The sequence below is a fragment of the Panthera pardus genome, unplaced genomic scaffold (assembly GCF_024362965.1).
Source record: "Panthera pardus isolate Hobbes unplaced genomic scaffold, ASM2436296v1 HiC_scaffold_17, whole genome shotgun sequence".
Taxonomy (NCBI): Eukaryota; Metazoa; Chordata; class Mammalia; order Carnivora; family Felidae; genus Panthera; species Panthera pardus.
The window spans coordinates 24,988,395-25,011,229 of record NW_026526732.1 but is presented as its reverse complement, the minus strand read 5'-3'; the positions used below and the strand labels follow the sequence as shown (position 1 = coordinate 25,011,229).

At 33.1% G+C, this 22,835-nt stretch overlaps 1 long non-coding RNA gene and 1 pseudogene across 1 annotated transcript in view; both read right to left on the bottom strand.

Annotated features, from left to right (window-relative positions):
• Positions 1-3,411, bottom strand: part of LOC109249846 (uncharacterized) — a 301,041-nt gene extending 297,630 nt beyond the window's left edge. Inside the window, exon 1 of the long non-coding RNA XR_002072786.2 lies at positions 3,258-3,411. This is a non-coding gene — a long non-coding RNA (uncharacterized LOC109249846). The remainder of the gene's footprint in view (positions 1-3,257) is intronic.
• Positions 3,412-9,466: 6,055 nt separating this feature from the next.
• On the bottom strand, positions 9,467-9,567 carry LOC128777955 (U6 spliceosomal RNA; annotated as a pseudogene).
• Positions 9,568-22,835: the final 13,268 nt, after the last annotated feature.

Below are 22,835 nucleotides of genomic sequence, written 5' to 3'. Positions count from 1 at the left end.
GAGTTTGAGTCCCTCAGAGGGCCCTGTGCTGACAGGTCGGAACCTAAAGCCTGCTTCAGATTCTGTCTCTCTCTCTCTCTCTCTCTCTCTCTCTGCCCCTCCCCAGCTCATACTCTGTCTCTGTCTCAAAAATAAATAAATATTAAAAAAATTATTGAAAAAATTAAAAACTCTACCCCTGACATATTCCCTCTACCTTTGAACAGATTTTATTTTGTATATTTGGTGGTTTAACAAAAGACATGAAAAATCGTGACTATAAATGTTCCACAGATTATTCTTCTCATCCAAGAAATTACTGTCCCAAAATTTAATTTTAGAGATAAATTGCCATCTTTGTTTTTATCCTAACACCATCTTTATTATAATTTATCTTAGCCCATGCTTTCATTGTTAACTTTTTCTCAATTTTTGCATGTTTTCTAAAAAAAAAATATATTGTTGTACTTTGATTTTTAAACTCATTCATACAGCCTTGGTTTTAACCATTTAATGCACATTTGTTAATATATTAGTTTATTTGCTATGTTTTCCTTTTTTTTTTTACTATTGTTATGCATTTTCATTTCACTAATAGTTATCTTAAAGTAAAAAATACAAATGAAAATGTTTCTACAATTGTCAAAGTTAAGAACAAATATACATTTGTTTGCTTTTTCCCAAAAAGAATTTAGCATAACTGAACAATTCTATTTCCTAGTCTCTACTTCCCACCATTGTCAAAGTACTGAGGTTATAACTTGAAATACTAATATTATGTTTGGTTTTGTCCAGAAATTTATAAATCATAAGTCTTTTCTTTAGGCATCTATATTGTTCTAGAATTATGCATCTACTCTATCAGGGCTGCAAAAAACAAAGTAGACATTCATATATGTATTAAACACACACACTTACATACTGGGTCATGACACTGAGATTCTGTCAGCCAAAAGAGTCCCCACAAAAGACAAAAAAAGCAAGTTTATGCCAAACTAAAGGTTAGAAAGAAATATATGGAAGAAGAGAGTTCTTTGCTTTGCTCAGAGAGGACTGGAGAAGAGTCAGCATCATTGGTAGCAAGAAGAGTATTGCCAACTGACTTTGAAGCAAGACAACGGTTAAAGACCAGAGGTCTGACACAGGGAAGTTATTTATTTATTCAAGACATTTCCTTCTAATGTTTAAATGTGACTTTATTTTCCCATTCACCTATCTTTTTTACTCCTCTATAACATAATTACTAAATTATCGCTTCACTTTCTACACAGTGTGGTTGTTACATCCCTCACTTTTAATTTCTTTTTTCCTTTATATTTTTCAACTTAAAAAAAAAAGAAATATTGGTCATTACTCAAAAAAGTGACTCTAACATTGTCATGCAGAGTTAGACAAAGGACAAAAGCCTTCAGAAGCAGTAGTAAATTGGAAACAAAAATCAAGAAGTGAAGGGAAGTATTTTCAAGTTGGGTTAGAGTAAGGAGTCTCATCTACCCAGATCAAGCATTAAAAGATGAAAGTGAGATAAAATACTTGGCTAAAGTTGAAACTTGATATACGTCCATGGAATGTGGGACATTGAATTTTAAAAGTGAAACTTTTTGTGGGGCGCCTGGATGGCTCAGTTGGTTAAGCGTCTTACTTTGGCTCAGATCATGATCTCACGGTTTGTGAGTTTGAGCACCGCATTGGGCTCTGTGCTGACAGCTCAGAGCCTGGAGCCCACTTTAGATTCTGTGTCTCCCTCTCTCTCTGCCCCCCTCCCCCACTCACGCTCTGTCTCTCTCTCTCAATAATAATAAACGTTAAAAAAATAAAAATAAAAAAATAAAAGTGAAACCTTCTAAAATGGAAGGTTAGGATTATGGCCCAACATGAATATGGCAGACAAAGCTGAAGCTTACATTCAATGTGTTTAGTAGTGTCTTGAGCAAAATATTTTTGCACATATTAAGCATACAGCTTCCAATATTCATGTAGAAATTTCGTCTTATCCATGCGTCTTTAGATTTACTTACCTTAATTTAATGCAAATGAATCTGTACCCCAGATATATATTGAAATATGTGATGAATAATACATCATAGAATAGATTATAACACACACAAACACATACACATGTGTCCTTCCCAAAGTATTAAGTTCACCAATTGTGTTTAAGAACAGGCTGTAAGTTTTAATATTTTAAATATCTCTAATATTTTTAAAAATATCATATAATTCTTGTCCTAGCATGCTTATTTTTTGCATTTTAAATTTGTAATTAAGTTTAGAAAGAGGCTATAATTTGAAGTATATAGAGAATATTATTTCAAGTAATTTTATAATTCAGAATATTTATTAAATGTATACAAGTTTAGTGAGGGAATATAATTTTTGAGAATTGTTTATACACCATGTCAGAAATTTAACCTCTTGAAATAATCAAACACACTGCATTCACAATTGTAGTTAACAATATTTAAGTCATGTAATTTATCAATTCACTTTTGCTTACTCACAAACATCACTAAAACAATTTTCTGTCACCATTTACTTTCAAACTGTTGCCCTCTTTTTTTTTCTTATCCTAAATTTTTTTTTCCCTTCTCATTGTCAAACTTTCCTCATTTGGCTTCTGGGAATAATACTCGCTTGTTTTTTTTTTCTCCTAGACTTCTAAACTTTTAACCTCCGTGCATTCAGAGGTATATTCAGAATTCTCCTTTCTATTGATACTTACATTCTCAATGACCTCTGTATGATCTTAGGCTAATATCCTAACTTTTTTGTGCTTTGGCTTCCCCTCTGTAAATTGGGGTAACTGTACCAATCTCATAGAATTCTGTGGACTAGAGGAATTAATACACAATTAGAAAAATGATTAGGATATATTTGTTTACTATGAGCCATGTATAAGTTCTGCTATTATTACTATTGAGTCATCAGTCATCCGTCTCATGACTTTAAATACCTTTTAGAGACTGATCACTTCCAAATGAAGGTCTCCAGCTCAGACCTCTTCCCAACTGGACTCACACATGTGACTGCATCTTACCTGTGGGGCATATGTTCCAAGACCCCCAATGGATTCCTGAAACCACAGATAATACCAAAACCTATGTCTACTATGTTTTTTCCTATCCATACATATCTACAATAAAGTTTAATTTCTAAGTTAGGCACAGTACAAGATTACCAACAACAATAATTAAACAGAACAATTATAACCACATATTATAATAACATTTATATGAATGTGGTCTCTCTCACTCAAAATATCTTATTACTGTACTCACCCTTCTTCTTCTTGTGATGATGTGAGATGATAAAATGACTACATGATGAGATGAAGTGAGGTGAATGACGCAGGCACTGTAATTCAGCATTAGGTTACTATTGACCTTCTGAGGATAGGCCAAAAGGAGGTTCCTGGGCTTCCAGACCAGAGTCAACCACAGGTAACTGAAATTGCAGAAAGCAAAATTGTGGACAAAGGGAAACTGCTGTATTTCAATTCGGGTGTTGTCTCAGTCTGTTCAGGCTACTATGACAAAGTACCATAAATGGGGTAACGTATAAACAACAGAAATTTATTTCTCACAGTTCTAGAGGCTGGAAGTCTATTGAGACTTACCATCTATTCATATTCAAATTTTATCCTTTGTTGCAGGAGTGACTTTGTGGTTGACACATTGTAATTTTTTTAACATACTTTCCCTTTCTTTTAAGTATGGAATAGATCCCTTCATTCCCCTACCCTTTTGTCCCACAGATGACTCTTTATAAAACAACTGTCCTGGTTATCTCAAATAGCTAATGTTATAGGGAAAAATTAGTATAATACTCCTGAAATCCTGGATCAGGAGATTCGAACGGGAGGTAATCTTGCTATCACAGTATGGAATTCCAATTTTTAATTCTTAATTTTTCGTTAAAAGATGGAATAACCCTAAAAGAAAAGTAACCAATTGCAATAATAAATCCTTAGAAATGATCTTTCAAATGTTTATAGGCTGTTAAGTTCTTTGGTTGTATCCCCATTATTTGAAATCCTACACACAACTTAAGGTTCTTCTACCCAATGCATTATACTCTCCATATTCTTATACCATTTTCTTCAAACATTTTTGCCAGAAAAGTGATGTAATTTTCCGGTACTACGAAAACTCACACAAATATGAGAAGTCATGTCAGATGGCAGACTATGAGAAGTCATGTCACATCTAGGGATAGAACTTTCACACTCCCTAAAGTTCTTAAACCATTCCTTCAAATCCTATCCTAAAATTATTGTCAGAACAGTACACAATGAGCAAATGACCGTTTATCATTTTCAAGCTAGATGGAGTTTTCAGATTATCTGTTCATCCTCCTTATTTTAGTGACCATATGTTAAAAATGTATAAAATCCCAAAAATATTAGTTGGTATTACTTTATATTTTTGCTGAAAATGACATATGCATTCCCAAAAAAAATCTATTACTGTGGAAGTGGTGGTTTATTTTTTTCCTCATAGACCAAATAGAGTATTTGAAACATTTTGCCTTATGCATATCTCTTTGGACAGAGATGAAGTTGAGAAGAACATAGATAATAAGGAAGAACCAGATATATTTTCCTGATCAAACTAAGAGGAATAGAGAGTAACAAATGTCTTTATGTAACATAGACTTTTATATTCTTCTTAATAATTTATGCTCTGAAATAATCCCGCAGATATTCAAGAAACGTGTTCACTAATTTGGTCACTCACTTATACTTTAAAAAGAAAAGAGCCCTAATGTTTTTTAAATTGATTACACTCAGAATTTTTCAGCATCTCCGAGTGCTTTCTGAATGAGGAATTTTAGTTCCAAAGATTGTTGACAGAACTGACTTAAGTACATCGGCTCATGCATGATATGTTGTCTCTTCTTTGGAACTGTTCATATTGTTTTTCTTCCTCTTGTGGATGTTTATTTGAAGGATGAATAGGTCATTCTTAGCAGGAGAGCTCTTCACGTGACTGCCAGATTCTGAAGACAGATGAGTCAGTTCCACACAGACTACAAATTATGCATGCTGGATAAATCTATATTCATATTCGCATTTGACCTAAGCTTCAACTTTAAAAATAGATTTAACAGAAATTATACGGAAATTTCAAAAATTGTTTTGCTAGGAAGCAAACAAGTTATGCAATACAATTTAAAAAAAGAATGTTCCCTCTGCTAGAAAGAGATCACATTAGCAGTGAAATACTATATGTCAGTCTGAGCTTAAGCCCAAATTCAAGAACATATTGTACACAAAACTTCTGAAATCTATTTATCTGCTGTGTGATTGATAGCTATTGCGGCAGTTCGGAGACCTTCGGGCTTTACCGCCTTTCCACTGTTTGTCATTATAGAATATTCTTTGAATGGAAAGTTATGTCGTTTTCAGGGCCAGTGGAAAATAGGCCAGAATGTGGAGGTGCTAGTTAGAGTATAAGAACATTGATTTAGTAGGCAAGGAGCTGGCTTCAAATCCTACTCCAGCCACTTAGATCATATGTGCAAATGAGCATAAGAATTGCCTCAGTTTACCCATCTGTAAAATGACTAACAATGACCCCTACTTCGTAGGACAAACCTCAGGTGTGCCCTACCTGACATAAATTGTAAGAGACTTAGCACACTGTCTAGTAATACTTAAGAAAGGCTAGCTTTGTTTTTAATTAGATCTTTTTGTATCCCCTATTGCACAGTAAGTGTAAGCATGATTTTTCTTAAATTTTATTATGTGCTCCAAGATCTCAGAAATATTTGTCCTACCTCTTTCCCTGGTATACACAAACTGGAAAACTTAGCCTGCTTTTCACTAGGAGCTGCACCCAATTTAAGAAACAAAGAAAACGAAACAAAACAAAAAGAAATCTGCAGCGAGCAGGCATACAACGGTGGATACTGACTCCGATCTGAATTCCTTCTTCCTTGGTAAAGCGAAAGGAGTTACTGGAGTACGGACTGAAAATATCTCAATTTGGAAATGCAACCATTTCCTTTTCTTTCCTTTTCTCTTTTTTAAGTAGTGTGAGTCTTCATTATTTTCTTCTGAAATCTCGGATTTCAGAGGATAAACTTATTTGAGCTTTCAAAAACAAAAGATCTATAGAAGAATGGGTGAATTTGGAGATTATACATATTTTAAATAAATTGATAATAATAACCAGTATTTTAGAGAGTTCCACACACCTAATTCTCACAGAAGTTCTGTGAATTAGGTATAGTCTTTCTAGTTTCACAAATTAAAAAACTGATACCCAATAGTTCAAGGTTTTTTGTTTTTTTTTTCAGGTTTTCATAAGTTGTAGGTGAAGAATTCAGAATTAGAACGTGGATGTGACCCACTGACCAAAAAATATTGCTTTGTGGTAGTAGAAAAACAAGTGTTAATCAAAATGCAGAGCCTGACCTTTCTTTCTGGGACTCTATAGATGAATCTGAGCAGGAACTAAGGCTATTTACTAGTTCCATCTTTTTTGGCTGGGAAATATTAAATAACCAAAGAACTCACCCAAAGGTATGTATATTACAGGAAAGATCTTGAGTTTAGCATATGGCTTTCAGATATTATCTTCTGAACTGTCCCTGAGAGTTATGGAGGCCAGTACCCCTGAAGACATAGGTCTTTCTAACATCACTAATCAGAAAAAGATGCATGCCTTCAGAGGTAACAAAAAGCATCCCCAAATCTGTATCTAAGATCATTTATCCTAGAACTTTGTGTTCCTGAGTAGATTTTGAGGATCTCATATTAGTAGGGGAGAGATCACAGTGGTAACACAGGAGGGACTTTATAGAGAACATCATACTGCTCTAGAACAAAATAAGTATTTTTAGTCAGCTTATCATGATATATGCCATTGCTTTCTGTTTTCTGTTACAAGTACTGCCATTTAAATATTACAGACAGGATTCAGATGGGCTACAGAATGACATTTTTCAAAAGTCATCAGTTCATGCCCGGGTCAAGAAAATGGCAAGAATTTTCCTTTTATAACCCAAAGTAGAAAATCTGAAGTTGACTTTCTAAATAGATTAAGAACCACTTCAACTACACCAAAGTCATACAGAATGAAATAATCAACACCTACGTATCTGCTCTCCAGCTTATGAAAAGGCATTACAAAAGGCAATGAAAACCAGTGTCAGCCCCTCCATCAACCTGCTTCCCTATTACAAGCTAACCACTATGCTGAATTTGATACTTAATTCTATGTACATAATTTCACCTTACTGAAGTTATTTATGTTCTTAAGACATAATACCATTAATCAAATTGCGTAATTTTAAACCTCATACAAACCACATTACATTCTCCATATTCTTATACTATTTTTCACTCAAATTTATGTTTTTGAGATTTATCCACGTTAATACATGTAACTCTAGTTCATTCACTTCTGCATATTACACACCACTGCATGGATAAAAAAAAAGTCTTGATTTTTGCAAGCATTTCAATATTTTCTAATTTCTTCCTTTACAAACGTCACTGCTCTGAACATTTTACACATCTCAATATGCACAAGATTTAGAGTATAACTGAGTGGAATGGAAAGGGCATCACCACCTTCAAATGCGCTATTTCTTAAATTGGTCTTTCCAAGTGATTAAAGCAATTAACATTCCCATGTGTAACAAAAAGTTTTCTGTAAAACTAGACTATTAATTTCATGAGCATGAAAAGTTTCTTATTTTTACTATACTTTGGATTTTCCTGATTATTATTGAAACTTCATTTCATATTTTATTGGCTAATCAGGTTTCTCCTTGCTGAGTTGTCTCTTAATATTATTTACTTACCTTGCTATTTATAGATTGGATAGTTTTATAGTGATGTTAAAATGACCCTAATATAATCTGCACTAATGTTATGAGAGTTATAAACATTGTAGATTTCCTATCCCACCTGTAACATAGTCGTTTTCCTATGTTGCACAAGAATTTCATTTTCTTTCATTTATTTTTTTAGGATTTTAAATTTTAATGTGTTAAGGATAATTTGTGTATTGTTTGCAATATATTTCTTCACCAATGGCCATAAAAAAAAAAAAAAAGAGGATTCTCTTATACTTACACATTTATCTTTATATGTTGTCTAAATTGGGGGGTTCAATTTCATTTGTTCATAGAGAACCAACTGTTCAGGTCTTTTAATTTTGTATCTGTCATTTCCTTAGCTCTCTCATGTTGTATTTTCATGTATGACAGACTGGTATCTATACTCTGTTTAGTTCCACTGGTCTTTATCCATGAGCTGACTAAACAACGTCTTGGTTGCATAACTTTATAAAATGGTTTGATACCTGAGGAGTAGTTCCCACACAACTTCTTGTTCCTCAAAATATTCTCAGCTATTCAAAGTCCATAACCTCCCAATTCAAATTTAGAATTAATCGCAAATTCGAGATTGGTCAGATTCCTAAACCTAAAGATAATTTGAAAAATATTAATAATCTTAACATTTCGCATCTTCTATCCATGAACATTATATAACTTTTCTTTTTTACAAATTCCTCCAAAATTTAATGAAAGACTTTAATAAAAAATTCTGAATTTTCACCATGTTTCTTCACTTTTAATGTAATTCACTTATAAATACCTATCATTGCTTTATTGTAAGTTATTAGTTTTTAAATCTATCATCTGCTGCTGAACTATAGAAACGGAATTTGACAGTTATATACTAATCTTACATGCAACTTTGCTGAACTCCTTCATTAATTCTAATAAATTATCTATATATAATCTATATTTAACTATGGAGTTGGATATATCTTTTTTTTTCTTTATCCAAAGTCACAATTTAATTCGTGTTAGAACAGAATTTCCATCTAGGTTTTTATAACTAAAAAGCCAGTGCTCTTTACCTATTGTATACCCATCTTTTTTTTTATTAAGGATAATTGGAAAATTAGATTTGAGTCACTATTTCTGGATTGAAAAAAAATGATTTCTTCTATTGAGAATTTGTTGGAAAATGTATAAATAGAATTTGTGAGCTATACATTATTCTACTTTTTAAATCCCAACTTTAATGTAAAATATGTAGTAGTTAATTAAAATTGTTCTTCAGATAACAAAAATTATTAATACTGTTTTTCTTTTAGGGAAAGAATTCCACAATGTAGAGACTGATTTTATTCTGAAGAAACTTGCACTCTGACTGTACTAAGTCTCAGATTAATCACTCTTCGGTTTATATATTTTTAATGTGAAATACTTTCTTTTTTAATTTTTTTAAATGTTTATGTATTTTTGAGAGAGAGAGAGAGAGAGATAGAGAGAGCGAGCGAGCATGAGCGGGGCAGGGGAAGAGAGAGGGGGAGACACAGAATCCAAAGCAGGGATGCGGGCTCGAACTCACACATTGTGAGATCGTGACCTGAGCTGAAGTGGGACGCTTAACCCACTGAGTCACCCAGATGTCCCCATGTGAAATGTTTTCTAATTTATAAGTAATTTTTATTTTATTTTAAAAAGTATGGAACGCTTCATGAATTTGCGTGTCATCCTTGCGCAGGGGCTATGCTAATCTTCTCTGTATCCTTCCAATTTTAGTATCCAACTGGAGTTGGATATATCTTATATGAAATAAAGAAATGCAGTTTGTCTGTGTTTGTTTTATTTTCTTATTTTACAATTTTACTAGGCTACCTGGTAGAATGTTGAACAGATACATTGAGGGTGGGCATCCTTGTCTGATTCTCATTTTTCTCTTTCTAAAAATTTTTCCATTGCCTCCTGTGTTCATAAATAAGAAGAGTCTATAATTTTCCTTTCTTCTATTCCCAGAAATACTTTAACATTGGCATCATCTTTTGCTTAAACTTCCGGTGAAATTCATTAACAAAACTATCTGGAGCAAATACTTTCTTTTCTTTCTCTCTTGATTCTTATATGAATTCAGATTCTTTAATATATTTGTATATATACATACGGATGTTTGCTAATTCATCTTAAGGCAAGTTTGCTCAGTTATATGTTACTAGGAAAAAGTCCATTTGTCATGTTTCTAGTTAATTATTCTAAAGTAATTACTAGTATTCACTTCTTATTATTTTATTAGTCTCCATTTATAGTTTTGTCTTCATTTTATTTTTTAATAATTTTATTAATTCTGCTTTCTCTCTATTATTTTCTTGGTCCATCTCACTAGGGCCTTATCAGTTCAAACACTGGCCTTACCTTCTCTATTGTATCTTTATTTTTTTTGTTTGCTTGTTTTATTTGACTCCCACTTTATCATATTACCTATTGCAAAATTTTTTTTGGTTTATTCTATAATCTTTTTCACACCTCTTAAATGTGACATTTACTTTATTTTTCTTTCTTTCTTTTCTTCTTAAGTTTAACATTCATGCCACAAATGTCATTTTCATTTCCCCTGTATCCTGCTAATTTAGTTCTAAACCATTTTCTTTAATGTTTATATCTAATTATTTTCTAATTCTAATGTTTCTAATTTCCGTATGATTCTTTCTTTGACTCCTGATTTAATCAAAAGCGTATCCTTACATTTTCAGTAATTATCAGTTATTTTTATTTCTATCTCAATCACACTGTTGTCAGAGAAAGCACTTTTCACAATAGTAATCCTTTAAAGTTTGAAACATGTCTTATGAGCTAGCATATGGTAAATTCTCTTAAAAATTCCATGTTCTTATAATAAGCATGAGAATTTCTGAATTGCTAGATTCAGGATCCAATACATAGCCCTTAAGTCAAGCTCATCACTAATGTTATTTAAGGCATTTGTATCCTCAAAAGGCATGATTAACCTGTGACTTCAAGAAAGGTGTTAAAATCTCCCACAATATTGGTGAATTTCAAAACTCAACGTATACATGTTCAGTTTTTGCTTTATATATATTTAAGGTTATGTTGTTTTATAGTGAGAAATTTATTTTTTATTTTATTTATTTTTTATTTATTTTTTATTTAGTTATTTATTTATTTATTTATTTATTGAGAGACAGAGACAGAGACAGAAAGCGAGTGTGTTGGGGGCAGAGAGAGAGGGAGACACAGAATCCAAAGCAGGCTCCAGGCTCTGAGCTGTCAGCACAGAGCCCGACGTGGGTCTCGAACTCACAAGCTGTGAGATCATGACCTGAGCCTAGGTCGGACGCTCAACTGACTGAGCTACCCAGGCTCCCCTATGGTGACAAATTTAGAATTGCTGTTTCTTCCCAAATCATTAAATTTTTAACGTATGCGGTGATCTTTATATTTAGTAAAAGTTTTCCCTTCTACTCTGTTACACGATCATCTTTTATTTAGTATTATTTACAACTTAGTAATGTTATCATATTTTGATATAGTATATATTGTATATATGTATTCCTTTATCCTGTGTAAATTTTAAGTGTGTTTCATGTAAAGAACACATATTTTTAAAAATTCTATCTAAAATTTTTAAGTGGTGAATTAAGTCCATTGGCATTTCCTATAATTATTGATATTTTGAATTTATACCAATATCTTGCTTTGTTCTTGCGATTTACTCTGCCTTTTCCATATTCTTTCCCATTCCTCATTCTGGATTTTATCATTCTGAATTTGGATTTTGGATTTATCATTTTTCTTTCTCTAGCGTTCGGGATATTATATTTTATACTTTGATTATTTTAATTATTATCTCCAATTAATTAATATCCCTATTATTTTAAGCAAGTTTATACTTAATATATTCCCATACTATTCTCTTGAACAGACATAGAAAATTAGAAATCTTTAACTGCAAGTAACTCTTGGGCAACTTACATAGCACCTTAAGCCACTATTTCAGTTTCACCTTATTTTTACCTGCAAAAATAACCATATTTTTGTTTCATTTAGTGAAACTTGGTTTAATTTTACACATATGTTTACAATTTTTTTGTTGTTATTAGCTGATCATGTTACATCTTAGTTCTTCCTCTGGTTTTAATTTCCTCCATGCAAAGTACACAATGGAAGTTCCTCCATGAGGTTTTTTTAGTAATAAATCTCTGTTTTTGTTTGCCTGAAAATGTCTTTCTTTTGGCTGCATTCTTAAATTATTTTATGCATGATAATAAAATTCTATGTTGACTGCTATTTTTGTGTCATCGCATTCAGTATAGGATTTTTACACTCTGGTTATTACTGTTGTTGTTTACAAAGTATGCTGTCAGTGTAAAAAAATGTGTGTGGGGGGGGGAGGATATTTTCCTGGCCATATTCAAATATTGTTTTTGTCTTTGTGAGTTCTGCAGTTTTTCTAAGATTTGTCATAATGTAAAAAATTTATTGCTTTAAAAAATCCTAGGAATATATACTACATAAATTTAAACTGCAGATTTGCATGAAGATATGCTTCTTTTAGTTAAAAATAGGTGTTATGAGTATTTTTACCTCATTCAGAATTCAAGCTATAGCTGATAATTCTTTTCAGATTTTTTTTTTTTTTTTTTACTTTGGCTCTTTAAAATGTTTTCTTTGCCACTGCTGAATTAGAGGAATTGCATTTTGAACATTTTACATAGGAGACTCAATTGCACAGCTCAAGCCTGGCTGATCTCTTTCTATAGATCTCTTAATACTCAACCTTCTCTGTTACCAAGATTCACAAAAGTGGTGTCTGATTACCCACTTTATTTTCTGTTCTCTATTTTTGGCCACTAGGGATTTCTTTGAGCATTTCTTTGAAATGTGATTTATTGCATTTCATTCATGATTTTTTGGTGTTCTTCATTGATATATTTTTCAGTAATTAATGTCACCTGCATTTGGTTTTTATTAAAGTAGCTCAGAAGTGTCTTAGCTTATCTCGGGGTACTGAATTTAGTTTTTATATCACTTTAATACTGTATCTTTCCCCTCTCTAACACCTCTATGCAATGTCACCTCAAAAAAATAAAACCAGAACTGTATAAGGTGCTTTTACAGAGTTTCAAAGGACATGAAATGGTAAAGACATGCTTACACAGAAAACACACTTTGAATGCCAGGCATATGGTCACCCACACAATGGGACTTATTAAAAACTACTTAATAATGACAGACTAAACCAATTTGTCACTCAGTCAATTAAATTGAATTTCATACGGTAAGAGAGAGATTTATGTTAAGATTTATATGATGAAGGAGCTATCATCTGGGAATAAGAAGATATGTTCTCACACTAACATAAGTTCTTAAAATATGCATACCGACTGATTAACTTTGCTTTAAGATCCAAAATTCATAGCACAATTTTAGACCTAAATAGCACTATGGTTTTCAAAAAGTAAAAAAAACTGATATTGTATATAAAAATACATAGAAATAGAATTTAAAACATATTTGAAGTTCTTCAAGGTTTTCCATGTTTGCTGAGTAACGTTATTTAATTATCTATCATAAACACATTTGGGCATGGCAGCTTTTGAATGAAAAGCAAATGATTCAAAAACATATTTTTGTCATTGAAAACATACCTTTGTCATTTTCATGCCTCATTTTATGGAGAATAAAGGAGACATTAAAGTTAGCAGGTCTTAGTCCTAAGTTATAAAAGTAGGCAAAACACTAGCATAAAGAATATTCTTTTAGCATGAAGAATGTTTTAAAAGTATATCAAATTTTATAATGAGGTCAAAGTAATTTTCTACAAAGATTTTCATATACATATAATTAAGATATATATTTGATAAATAATTATATATCGGATGATATATGAGATAATACATACCATCCTATACCAGTGTAAAATATAGCATTCAGGAGAGATGGTAATAATTTTGAATTTCTACAAATTCTCCCACAAATAACTAAAGAACTCAGATAACAAACCCAAATAGACACATACAACAACAACAAAACTAGTGATAAGGTAGGAAAAAATGGAAAAAAAAAAAGACACAAATATAACCAAGACTTTTATGGTGTCACTTCTTTACAGGACAAAGTGGAAAATATGTAAAGAGGTTTCTAGTGCCTGGAGAGCTAGAAAACCCAAAAATCACTCAAATGTACTCCATGGATAATTTGGTAAGCTGATCTTGGAAGAAGTTGAAATGGAGTTTTCCAGATTTAGGTTGCAGTTTATCATTTATTTGCAATTATTTAAAGTTCTAGATTTAGTTTGCAGTTCAATGCAGAGGGAAAAGTACAAGTGAGGTCAAGCAAAATCGATGTTGCTGAGGTTTCTGGATGCTATGAAGTCACACAACTCAGCAAATAAAATTCTTGTCCAGGCAAAGACACACTGTGAAGAATCTCTTAGGGTAGAAATTATATTGACAAGCCTGGAAATATTCCTAATATCCATTGATATGCATCAGTTGGATAAAGCATAGTTCATTCACATAACAGAGAATTGCATAGCTATACATGTAAAAAAGAAAAACAAGAAAGCAAAAATGTATACAGGTTAGCAATATTTATCTAAGGAAGTTATGCATAAATTCAAATACATTTGTATTTTCTTATTTGTTTTAAAAATGAAAGCCTAAATCATGCAGTGAATGATAGTGTTATTTATGCATGAGAGGGAGAATATAAAATGAGTCAGGGACAACAGCTAGACTTTTCTGAATTTATTTATTATTTATTTATCTACCCAACAGTATAGACTTTATTTTCTAGATTTTATATTAGAACATGTAAGTATTTTACATAACTACATTTTTTCAATATGCTGAAAACAAATCTAGAACTATTTTCAATAAAAAACACATTTTGGGTCATAATTTTGGTAGTATTCATAAGTTATTCTACATATGTAACATATGAACCAAGTAATTATTTAAAGTCATTAAGAACCAAGATGTTTAACCAAAAAGAAAAGAGAAATGAATACAAAATAAAATAAGTTGGGTAAAAATGCTAAAATTATCATATTTGATTCGAAAGTATCAGTATAAATCTGTGATGAAATTTCTCTGACAGAAACGTTTTACTCTAACCACTGAAAAGGCCAAGAAGCAGGGAACAAATCAGTTGCCATCAAGAACCAAGTGCAAAGGCTCTTGTCTGTTACACCAGAGGAACTTGTGTTTGCTGGAGATACGGCCCAGTTCTGAGGCAGGATATGGAAAAGATGAACCTGGACCCTAAGCATATTATAAAACAAGGAAGCCACCAAAAATTACTCCATGCTTGTAAAAAAGACTCAGTAACTAACCTGAAGAGGCTTGCATTGGTAATATACAGAAGAGTTTTAATTTCAATACAATGTTAACAGTAATAGGTTGAAGCACATTAAATATTACGATGTGTAATTCAAAAATCAAATTAAAGAACACAAACAAAAAACTTCTTTAAACATATTTTCAAGACGCTACACAGTAACTCCTTGTTCTGAAAACTGGTGAATAGAGGGAAAGAATCAAGCATTTCTTATCTTTATGAACTGTACCTCAGGGTAACCGACCCAAGTAGATGAGGAGTGCTAGTTTTTCCCTATAGAAGTAATCCAGCTAATAAAAAGAGAAATAATAGAACTAGAATATCACCACTTTACAAACACCTAATTAAAAAGAAAAAAAAAAGCATCTTGGCAAGTTTTTCAATGGTCACTGTAACCTCACAAAAGCAGAAACAACTAGATGTCATATGCTCGTTGATAAAAGTACACACCACCATATATAAAGAACCCTTCCCCCAAACTCTATATTGAATCATTTCAAACCTCTAGAACTATCTACCAGTGTTCAGGAAATATAGGGGCAGAGCAACAGTTTTCATTTTGTTTTTGATTTCCTTTAAGTGCCAGGAGGACTCAGTCAAGAAAAAACAGAAAGTGAGAAATTACGAAACCACTACGGAACTGAGGGCACAATTTCTTTAAAACAACATTTTGAAAGGAAAAAAGAAAGAGTAGGATAAATTACACATTAAAAGAGATTTAAGAGGATGCTTTCTAAACACAATGTTTAGATCTTAACCAATCCACTGAAAAAGTGAAATAATTAAGAAATTTGAATGTCATCTATCGGAAAATATTAAGTTAGATATTACTGGGTTGTTAGGGATGATACATTAATTGTTGGTATCAGTTTTAAAAGAATAATTTTATTTTAGAAAAGTTGATTGAAATAGTTGTGAATTAAATATTATATCTGGCATTTGTTTTGAAATAATAGAAGATACCAGTAAACACGGATAGAAGTACAAATGTCCAAAACCAAGAGATGATGGTTATTATAGCTGGGTACTGGCTTCACAGAGTTCGTTTTACCATTACTTTTTCTTTGTATTTTTAAAATTTTCCACAAAAAAAGCTAATCTGAAACGTTGGAAAATTTCATCTCGTTTCACATAGAACATGCCACACTTAATTCCCCCGATTTCCCAGGCCTTCCCATTTCTTTTCATTGCTTTCTTTCTCTAAGAACACTCCAAGAGAAGCCACCTAGTTGATGGGTGAGAAGAACTGACTAAGATTAGGAACAAAAATCAGAATTTAATCTTTCTTGTCATGTCTGTCTGCTGTTCCATTTGATGAGAGCCTGACAAGGATGAAACCACATCATATTTTTTATCATAACATCAAGAATTACTATTTGATCAGCATTTAAAGGAGAATATTCATTAATGTAGATTCACAATTATGTTCAAAATGATGTTTTGATTTGTTTATTTAATAGACTTTTTATTATGATTACAGACCCCTAATTTGAGCAGTTATTCTAACACATTTACATACTTTGAAAAATTTAAATCACAGCATTAACTGAACTCAAAGTTAGTTGGTTTTTCCGCCCCCCCTCAATAACATCACATTTGTTTTCAGAGAAACTATTTAACCACATTGGCAATATATGTTGACTACTACGCCTTTACTCTTCCCTGGAAAGACTGAAGAGTCCTCAGGTAAGGTCTTATTTCTTTCTGAGCAGTAAGCTAATAAGATTATTAAATAATTGATGAAATGAAACAATGTGAAGAAATTCAAGAGCTTATTTATAAACTGGGATTGAGAAATTTAGGGAGCACTCATAACCAGTAAAGATGAATACATCATGATCTCAAAGGGATGTAAATAGGTTTTCATTGTAACTAAAAATCCACGCCTCTAAAAAAAATGTAGAGTATTATGTTTGAAGAAAAAAATCTATCAGTGAATTATTAGGACATGAGCCATATTCAACCATAAAAATGGATGTGTCAGGGTATCTACAGCACTAAACAGGAAGAGTGAACCCCAAAGAGTCAAAATGGGTAAAAGTGATTATTTAACAGGTACATCCCCAAAATAAAATCCATGCATAATAATTTAATGACAATACTAAAGTTTCACCAATAAAATAATAGCAAGTGAGACAGAGATTTGCTGTAAAGCTGACATAAGAATTTAGGTTATCCCTAGTTATTTTTATGGTAATTAATAAATTAATATTATTCTCAAATGAATATGTTCTGTTTGATGAGCATATCAGGCCCTGAGGAATGAATCACTTTTGAGTACACTGATAATCACATTTCTGGAACTGCTTTAGTAACCTCATCAAAATTTTTGAATACAGTGAAGTCATGCTAGAGTGGCCAGTTTAATCTCAAATAACCTATTATAACAATTTAATCAATAGGCACCAGAGCCATATCCCTCAGTTTCAAATCCTGCCTCTATGGCTTACTAGCTGTGTGGCTTTGTTTAATAACCTACTATGTCTTATTTTAGCCATTTATAAATCAGACTTATTATAGAACTTACTTCATCAAATTGTCAGTTTTTATTTTTTTCTTTTTACATCTGGAGCACCCATCACTTTCCATTCATGCATTCATGATGCATTTAAGCCACAGCAAAAATAAATAAAGAATTAAAGAATTAAATATAAACCATTTCCTCATATAAAACTTTGTCAATCATTATTGCCAACAAGAATATGCATATTTAAAATATATTTTTCAATAAAAGTTTTGAAAGTTTGGAGAGATTCCAGATATTTGTAAAAATTCCTTGGGAAATTAGCTGTTCACAATGCTGTCATCTAAAGAAAAATATTTCAATGGAATTTTAAGGAAAATACATTTTAAGGGAAATTTTATTTTCGGGGCAATATTATTTCATAAGATCTGTTATTAATTAGTGCGTATTGTACATGCCCGTCAGAAACTTTTTAGGCTAGATATCATTAGTATCCTCACTTTGCAAATAAAAAACAGTTTTTGAGAGGTGATTGGCCTAAGGTCACGCAGTTTGCTAAGTAGTCACCTATTTTAGGATGCACACTTGATACTTGGTGGTGGTCACAGCCCTTGCCCACCAAATTGTACACAAAGCAATTTCAGAAGGAAAATTTATGGCGACACATATTACAATATTATTTGTTCAGGAGCTTGTTGTATACTTAATGATGTTCCCCAAAATTCCTATGTTGACGCTCTAACTACCAATGTGACTGTATTTGGAAATAGGGCTTTTAGGGGGTAATTAAGATTGAATGAGGATGTATGCTTGTGCCCTGATCTCATAGGATTAGTATCCTTTATAAGAAGAGACACCAGAGCTCCATGTTTCTCCCTCTCTACCCTCCTTCCAGGTCCGCTGTCATGTGAGACAACAGCATGCAGAAACCCTCTGCAAGCCATGAAGAGAACCACACCAGAATCTGATGTTGTCAGACCCTGATCTTGAACTTCCAACCTCCAGAACTTTAAGAAAATAAATCTCTGTTGTTTAAGCGGCACTTAGGGTAACCTGAGCTAATTCAGAGTGTTGCTCTCATTCTCAGAGGTATCAACTGGATTTGAGTGAACACAATAAAAAAAAAAAACCTCAAAAATTTCATACAGATCAAGTGTTTTCTCCTGTTTTCTGTTTTATGCTAGTGGGTTTTTGTTTGTTTGTTTTTGTTTTTTTAATCTTGCATCATCTTTCTTACGTTCCCTTGAACTTGAGTTTTTAATTCCTGGGTACAATTAAATACAGGATATTCCACGGGTCCAGGACTGGTCATTTTTCCAACCTTGGATTTCCTAGCCACTATGGCTATGCTCTCCTTAAATTTTAGTTCCTCAGAAAAGCCTTCTGTTTTTATCATTTGGACATAGTGCCTGGTGATAATAGACAGGCTATGATTTTTTGTCTTTCCTCTGAACTAGAATTCAAATGAAGGATATGCTAAACACAGCTGTTGCTGTGTATAATGACATTCAGTATGTGGATGCTGCATCCAGATTCCATTTTAGGGCAACCATCTGTCCTTTCGCTGGCAAAATAATGGAAGATTTATACCTTAATAAAACCACACACATAAGTGCAACCTATACTTTTCATGTGCCCTGCATGCAGTTTCACATTCACTACTAAATTTTCTTTAAGCTTTTTCTAGCTTTAAGACTGTTTGGCAGGGAGATTCTGAACCTGTTAAGCCTGAACATGAGAGCTTTAGCATACTATATTTTGGACTCAGTATGGTTTTCAGTAAATCTTCATAGGTTGGAATGAATGTCATGAAATTTAAAATATTAAGAAACATTTTATATCTTTCTAGGACTATACAGACTAATATTTGTTTAGCACTGCAGAACTTATAAAACCCTCCTCCTTCTTATTTAATATCCAGAACATGTGGGCTTCCTCAAGCTCACACAATTTTCCTTGAAATACCTTGCCCTTTCCATCCAGTACCCCTTATAGTTACCTATTTACCCATGCACTGAATTATTTTATATTATTTTACTTTACTTTACTTAACTTATCAATAATAATGATGATTTACTGAACAATCATTATATACCAGGCACTTACTTATTGCTTTAAGTAAATTATTTCAATCAACTGTAACAATATCCTGATGGAGATACCATTTCTTCAAAATGTCTAACATAAGAAGTTAGAAAAATTGGGGCACCTGGGTGGCTTGGTTGGCTAAGTGTCCGACTTCAGCTCTGGTCATGATCTCATGGCTTATGAGTTTGGACCCTGCATCCGGCTCTGTGCTGACAGCTCAGAGCCTGGAGCCTGTTTCAGATTCTGTCTCAGTCTTTGTCTGCTCCTCCCTCACTTGCATACTGTCTCTCTTACTCTCTCTCTCTCAAATATTAATAAACATTTCAAAGTAAGTTAGGAAAATCAATTGTCTACATACAGAAATACATTCAGAAATATACACATATTCTCCCTAATGTACAAAGAGAAAACTTCACATTGTACTTTTTGTGGTGGGGTCTACTGACAGTTTCTTACCCCCTTTATCTTCTTTTTCCTGGTTGAAATTAGCTAAGTTTTCCCACATTGAAAAATTTTATAATTGTAAAAGCCTGTCTGTTTGCTCATTAATTAGCTCTCACATATTGTCAAAAGACTGTCATATGCTTTCAACCTATTAACTCTGATTTTCATATTTGACTTCCAAAATTTCAAAACATAAATATGTACAATTATTACATGGGAAACTCTTTCCTGTCTTCCATATGATAAGACATTTCAATTAACCATTCACTGAAAAAATTATTGAATACCTATATTGTGCTAAACACTGTTACGGGGACCAGGATCGTAGCAAAAATAAACAATACAGGCAAAATACCCCCTTTTCTTTTGGAGCATATACCATAATGGGGGCACCTATTCTCTAAGCATTTCTGTTCTTTTGCCTTGTATGAAAAGCTGGGGTACCTTGCTGTCAGTGTTCCGGGGACTGATTTGGAGCATTTGTCAGCATGGGTATGCTGTAGCACTGCTATTCCAGTGGTGGCCTGCACACCACCAGCCTTGGCTCCATTTGAGTAGAGATGTCAAAGATGCCAAAGCAGGTCTACTGAACAGACCACAAGGTCATTTACAATTACACTGACGTTTAAGAAAGGCTGACTTAGGGGCGCCTGGGTGGCTCAGTCGGTTAAGCGTCCGACTTCAGCTCAGGTCACGATCTCGCGGTCCGTGAGTTCGAGCCCCGTGTCGGGCTCTGTGCTGACAGCTCGGAGCCTGGAGCCTGCTTCGGATTCTGTGTCTCCCTCTCTCTCTGCCCCTCCCCCGTTCATGCTCTGTCTCTCTCTGTCTCAAAAATAAATAAAAAACGTTAAAAAAATATTAAAAAAAAAAAGAAAAAAAAAAGAAAGGCTGACTTATATGTATTTAATAGACACTGTTTTCACCTGAGGTGTCTTTTCCTCTCAGTGGTTTTCCACTCTTTTGTGCTTCAAAATCATGAAAACTTTCCTGCAATGTATATCCCCTTCTGTCTTCAACTCATCTACGATGTATGTGAAGTCAGAATTCCTCTTACAAATACCAAAAGCTAGCGACCAATAATTGTCTATTGAATGAGTAAATGATCACTTAAAAATAAATATTAACGGGCGCCTGGGTGGCTCAGTCGGTTGAGCATCCGACTTCAGCTCAGGTCACGATCTCGCGGTCTGTGAGTTCAAGCCCCGAGTCAGGCTCTGGGCTGATGGCTCAGACCCTGGGGCCTGCTTCCAATTCTGTGTCTCCCTCTCTCTCTGCCCCTCCCCAGTTCATGCTGTGTCTCTCTCTGTCCCAAAAATAAATAAACGTTAAAAAAAAATTTTTTTTTAAATAAAAAAATAAATATTAAAATAAGTTCAACTTAACTTTTCTGAATTATATAATATATTGAAATGGAAAACAATATATTCTGTGTCCATAAAAGACTTTATCTATACACCAGTGGAGCTTGAAATATAATGTGTTTTAAAGCTGAAAAAAGTCTATATATATATATATATATATATACACACACACACATACATATATATATACACATATATATACACATACACATGTATATATATATGCATATATATGTATATATATATGCATATATATATATATATATATACACACACACCTGTCTATATGAATATTTTGACATTGTTGAAAAAGGACAGACTTTTTCAAAACTAACATATCACTACTTCTGCAGAAATTGACACACAAGCAAGAGAAATATATTCATGATTTGCCTTACCTTGCACACTCTACATACCAAGCAACAAAAATTGCACACACTTGCACTAACAGCTTTGCATCTATCTATTTTTAGGACAGGCAGCTACATCTTGCTCTCTACACTACAGGGAAACTGAACATGTGTGGGAAAATGTACTGCACTAATTCTGCTTAATACTCAGACTCACACAGATAATCGTGTGTATTGAAAAGGCAGGCTAGTAATTTTTTTCTTCTTTAAAGTACAATAAATAACTTAGTTTAATTGTATATTTCTCACATACTATTGTAAGATATATTCTGAAAAATAGTGTCAAAATGGCCAGTTTTCTTTTTTAATTTTTTTCTTTAATTTTTTAAGTTTATTTATCTATTTTGAGAGAGACAGTCAGCATGAACGGGGGAGAGGGAGAGAGAGAGGGAGAGAGAGACACAATCCCAAGCAGGCTCTGCATGGTCAGCACATCCCAACTCAGGGCTTGAACTCACGATCACGACTTGAGCCGAAACGGAGGGACAGACACTTAACTGACTGAGCCACCCAGGCACCCCGAAAATGGCCACTCTTTGCATGTCATTCTCTTTCCTTATCACATTTTTCCTCAACAATTTGCATATTGTAGGGGTGCCTGGGTGGCTCAGTCATTTGAGCGTCCAACTTCGGCCCAGGTCATGAGCTCGCGGTTCATGAGTTGAAGCCCTGCTGGGGCTCTGTGCTGACAGCTCAGAGCCTGGAACCTGCTTTGGATTCTGTGCCTCCCTCTCTCTCTGTTCCTCCTCTGCTCGCACCCTGTCTTTCTCTCAAAAATAAATAAAGAATAAAATTTTAAAGAAAAACAATTTGCATATTGTAATCAATAGTTCCAAAATAAAAAAAAAAAAAAGGGATGCTTAAGGAAATACATAAACTATATATATAGTATATATACTATATAGTATATATAGTATATACACACACACACACATATATACACAC